The following is a 5,815-nucleotide window of genomic DNA, read 5'->3' as shown; positions in this document are numbered from 1 at the left end:
GTCAGCAGCTGGTTAGGGTAGAAATATAATGCAATCTATGTATTTTCTAGTAAACATATTAAAAAGGTAAGAGAAACAGGTGAAATTCAGTTTAATAGTATAATTTAACACACTATGTTAACCTATCATTTCAACATGTAATCAATATAAAAATTATGAGATATTTTACATTTTTGATACAAAATCCTTGAAAGCTGGTATAAATTTCAGTATATTTTGTACTGAAAGTACATTTCAATTTGGACTAGCCACATATCCTTAGCCACATGTGGCTAATGGGTGCCATATTGGAGAGCTCAATTCTAGAGTCTCTGGTAGCAAACCTGGCTTGGTTGAAATGGTCTGACCATAGGATCTAGGCTGGACTAGGAGGAAAGTGAAGCCAGGAGCACCTGATGTTCTTGACGGTGTGGACACCTGGGTTGAGGTTGAGAACTGAGGTTTGTGATGAAGCGGGAGGGTAGTGATGAGGAGTGGGTGAGGGGGATGGTGCTGGAAGTCTAGGAGGTCCTGGTCCAAGAGGGGAGTTTCCAGAGTTGGAGACCATGGAAGTGGGGCAGTGTCTGATGCTGGTGGCTGTCAAGTGGGGGTGGAGATAGGGATCACTTGCCTGAGGTGCTGGAGGAACTTTCAGGCCAATGTTTTTAAGGTCTTTGAAACCATCCCTGATACTGGCAGAAAGAGGGGCAGACGGATAAGCCATGACACAGATGCTGATGCTGTTTGAGGAACCAGGACCACCTTATTCAGAAGAGGTGAGATCAGAGCCAACTGTGTGCATCTGTGTCTCATCTATTGATCGTTAGAAAAGCCAACCATTCTTAACTCGAATTTTTCAAAAGAAAGATTTCAAAGGCAAGAAGTGACAAACACAAATTTAACCAGTATGCTTTCTATTGCATTATCGAGTCCTTGGTGTAGGTGTTAAAAAAGGCACACATTTCGCATTGACCTCCTTGAGAAGCACTTGTGGATTTTACCATTAATAAGTCCCCTCTGTTCTCACTCTCCAATTAGTTGTGTGATCACATAACAGTATTTTGATCTGGACTGTATTTCTTGTTATAATGATTAGCGTTTTATACCTTAGAATCTTTGTGAAGATCAAGATAAATTGCCTTCATTTCTCCTCCTTGATCAACCACACATAGCACTTCAAAAAGGGAATGATCAGATCTTGCACTCTCAAGTCCCTGTTAACTGACTTCTGGGCAGGATATATATGCACCTCATTTTTCAGGTGGGAGAACCGAGGCTTTGAGCAATTACTGGACTTGTCCAACTGACTCACTTTAAAAAAAATTTAAAAACCCAGAGAGTTTTCTTAATAAAAATACATGGAAATGGTTAGTGTTGTGGTTTCCAAGTTTCACTTTTGGTGAAATTCAATCCTTCAAATGATTGAATTTTTAAAGAAAAGACTTTGTTTGTAATTCACTGCTGTATCCCAGATTCTGACACATGGTATGCACTCAATAAATATTTCAAATGAATGGATGAGTTGCATTATCTCTTCATTTAGTTTTATTTAGATGGTCAAATAAAAATTTTGGTTTTAAAACATTTTTAAGCTTAATATTTTAAAACAATAGTTCTTCATGTAGGCTTTTTTAAACAGCAAATTCTTTTTGGAGATAATTCGGAACAAATAAACAATACACATACACCCTTATGGGAAATATAATACTGTTTTCTTTTATTTGTTCTGCAACTTGCCTTTTCACAGAACACTGGGTCTTGAAGATCTACTTGCATTGAGCACAAATGGTTCCACATCACTCTTTTTTACTCTTGCATAGTATTTAGTTGTATGGCTGGATCATAGTTTAGTTAGTCATTTCCTTAATTAATGGCATCTAGGTTATTCCCGATTTCTTGCTATTTTGAAATTTGCTGCACGAACATCTCCACACATTGCCTCCTTATGTGCCTCCATCATTGTTTCTCTAGGTTAGTGCTGAGCAGTGAAACTGCAGTTCAGAGAAATGCCCAATTTAAGTTTTTTTGGATGCTGTCAAAATGCCCTACAGAATAAAACTGCAATTTATACTTTACTGTCCATCTGCTCACATTCTTGCCTACATTTAATATTAACAAACATTCGTTTTTACCAGCCTCTTGGGTGAAAAATTGTATCTAGTTCATTTTGAGGAAGTAACTTTGTTATTGTAAGTATATACATATATACTTACATAGAATGAATATAATGTACATGCATGTGTATATATGTATGTATGCACTGATAATTTAAATATTAATACTTACCACTCAGCTGAATATGAATACTGCTTTAGGGACATCTTCCCAATTGTACAGCAGTAATTCATTTGTTTTTGCTCCTGTATATGAATATACCAAAACAAATATACCATTTGTTTTTTTTGTTGTACAATGATGGACATTTGAGCTGTTTCCTGTTTTTTTTCTGTTTTGAATTTGTGCATCTATTAGCTTTCTTGTGTATGTCTCCTGGTGCACACGTGTAGGAGCGTTGCTAAGGTCTACCTAACTGTGAAATTGCTGAGTCCTAGGGTATAATGGAGACTGCTAGTTGTCCATCCCAATTCATTCTCACCATCTTTGCACATGGTGCCCAGCTAGACATTTTTCCCAGCTTCCTTTTCAGTTGGATGTGGCTATGTGACTAAGTTCTCACCAATGGAATATGAACAGCTTTCCATTTGGCTACTTTGGGATCAAAGACTTAAGACAGTGGGTGTATCTCCTCCAGGCTCTCTTCTCTCTTCCCACTAGCCAAAACCCAAATGCAGTGTTGGTCCAACTTCAACTTTGCTGAAAAGGTCAGGTCCTAGATGATGGCAGAGCAATGACATGGAAAGAACAGAGTACCTGAATGACCATAAGGATCAAAATTGTCCCTGATCCGGACTGTAAACTTCAGGACTGATATGTGAGAGAGAAATAAACTTCTTTACCTTTAAGCCATTTTATTGTTAGTATCTTTATTACGGCAGACTGTACTTACTCTAATACATAAGGAGGTACATGTTAAACTTCACTGAGTGATGCCATACTCCTATCCAAATTGTTCAAACCAATTGACACTCCCGCTAGCAATGTATGAAAGTTCTTGACGCTCCATACCCTACCAACCCTAGCTATTATCTGACTTTATTACTTTTGCCTATTGGTGGGTGAAAAGTATTATCTTGGTGTTTTCACTTGCAGATGAGGTTTTGCATCTTTTCAGATATTGTTAGGTCAGTCATATTTCCTTTTACCTGAAATGTCATTTGAATCTTTGCCATCTTTAGTATTGGGTGCTTTTTAAATTGTGGTCAGACATATATAACATAAAATTTGCATTTTAACCATTTTACGTGTACAATTCAGTGGCATTAATTACATTCACAATGTTGTGCAAACATCACCACTGTCTATTTCCAAAACCCTTTCATCACCCCAAACCCATTAAGCAATAACTTCCCATACCCCTTCCTGCAGCCCCTGGTAATCTCTAATCTACTTTCTGTCTCTATGAATTTGCCCACTCTAGATATTTCATATAAGTGGAATCATATAATATTTGTCCTTTGGTGTCTGGCTTAGAAATACGGCACACCACAAATTTGTGTGTCATGTTTGTGCAGGGGCCATGCTCATCTCTGTTTCGTTCCAATTTTAGGATACATGCTGCCAAAGAAGCATTTGGGCACTTTTTAAAATGTTTTATTTATTTTCGGTTTGTAGAAGTTCTTTATGTATTCTAGAAACTAATACTTTTTTAATTAAATCGGTTGCAAATATTTTCTCCCAGTGTTTGGCTTAACTATGTTTATTGTGTCTTTTTGCACCAAAGTTTTTCATTTTATGTAGTCAAATATATCTATATTTTCCTTTGGAATTTGTGCTTTTTGTGAAATCCTCCTCCACCCACCCCACTTCGTTAATATCATTAAGATATTCTCCCATATTTTCTTAAAAAATAATTAAAAAGTTTTGCCTTTCATATTTGTTTTTAATCCACCTGGAATTGATTATAATTGATACGAGAGAAGAATCTAATTTTATTTTTTCAAATTGTCTTAGCAATGTTTATTGAATGGTTTATCCCTTCCCTAGTCCTATGTAATGTTTCCCTTGACATGGATTTTCCACACACACATTAGTCCTAAATCCCCACGTCAATTCTATATTGTTTTAATTATGGTAGCTTTATAGTAAGTATGGATAGCTGGTAAAGCAAGTCCCTCCATTTTGTTTGTCTTCAAAATTGTCTTGGTTGTACTTGCCTTTTGCCTTTGAATTTTTGGTCAAATTGTCAAATTCTTCAAAAATATTACAGATATTTTTCTTGTGTTTGTATTAAATTTATAGTTAAAATTGGGGACAATTGCCATCAGTTTTCTCACCCTTGAACATGATATATCTCCCCAGTTATTTAAATATTCTTTAATAAAATCCTATAATTTTTTCCATATAGGCCTTATTTTTTTTTATAATTTTTATTTATTTATTTATTTTTTCCCCCAAAGCCCCAGTAGATAGTTGTATGTCATAGTTGCACATCCTTCTAGTTGCTGTATGTGGGACACGGCCTCAGCATGGCCAGAGAAGCGGTGCGTCGGTGCGCGCCTGGGATCCGAACCCCGGCCGCCAGCAGCGGAGCACGTGCACTTAACCGCTAAGCCACAGGGCCGGCCCCATACAGGCCTTTTAAAGCTTTCTTTAGATTTGTTCCAAGATACTTTAGAGTTTTTGTTGCTATTAAAATGTCATATTATTAAAAATTATTCTTACTGTTTTTTGTTGATGTTTAGGAAAGATTTTTATGTATTGACTTTGTAACCAATAAACTTGCTTATCTCTCATGTTTTGTCTAATGGTTTGTGCAGTCTCTTGGGTTTTCTATATAGATAATCTTACTATTTGTGATTTAATACAGTTTTCTTTCTTCCTTTCCTCTCTTTATAGCTTTCATTTATTTTTCATGTCTTAGATTGCTAGCTAGGACCTGCAGTAAAATCTTGACTAGAGATAAGGAGAGTAGGCCCTTTCCTTTCCCCCAACTTTAAAGGGAACGCTTCTGATGTTTCACTATTAAATGTGTTATTTGCTCTGGGGTTTTGATAGATACCATGTCACTAGATAGGAAATTTCCATTCTATTTCTCTCATTAAATACTTTTTAAATTCTGAAAAGTTCTGAATTTTTATCAAATGTTTTATCTGTGTCTATTGAGATGATTATATACGTTTTGTCCTTTAATCAGTTAATGAAGCAAATAGATTTCTCTAAAATTAGACTATCCTTTCAATCCTGGGATGAGCCCAAATTGTTCACATTAAAAAAAAAAAAGTGGGCCAGCCCAGTGGTGTAGTGGTTAAGTTCACGTGTTCTGCTTTGGTGGCCTAGGGTTTGCAGGTTTGGATCCCGGGCACGGACCTAAATACCACTCAACAAGCCATGCTGTGGCGGTGTGCCACATAACGAAATAGAGGAAGATTGGCAGAGATGTTACCTCAGGGACAATCTTCCTCAAGCAAAAAGAGGAAGATTGGCAACAGATGTTAGTTAGCTCAGGGCCAATCTTCCTCACCAAAAAACAAAAAAAAAGTATACAGTACATTGCTGGATTCAATTTGATAATATTTTATTATATATTTGTGCATTTATTTCGTCCTTTATTTTCCTTTCTTGTACTATTCCTCCCAGGTTTTGGTATCAAGGTTATATTAGCTTCCTAACATGATTTGGGAAACAGATCATTGAATGTTTGGAGTAGAATTCACCGGCAAAACCATCTGGACTTAATATTGTTTCCTTTTTGGTGGGTAGATTTTTAATTACCGAT

At 36.4% G+C, this 5,815-nt stretch overlaps 1 pseudogene; it reads right to left on the bottom strand.

Annotated features, from left to right (window-relative positions):
• Positions 1 to 3,568: 3,568 nt before the first annotated feature.
• Positions 3,569 to 3,669, bottom strand: LOC131421589 (U6 spliceosomal RNA; annotated as a pseudogene).
• Between the last annotated feature and the right edge of the window lie 2,146 nt (positions 3,670 to 5,815).

The sequence above is a fragment of the Diceros bicornis genome, chromosome 2 (genome assembly GCF_020826845.1).
Source record: "Diceros bicornis minor isolate mBicDic1 chromosome 2, mDicBic1.mat.cur, whole genome shotgun sequence".
In the NCBI taxonomy this organism is placed as follows: domain Eukaryota; kingdom Metazoa; phylum Chordata; class Mammalia; order Perissodactyla; family Rhinocerotidae; genus Diceros; species Diceros bicornis.
Note: the sequence above shows the minus strand (reverse complement) of the source record. Positions and strands in the feature narration are given on the sequence as shown.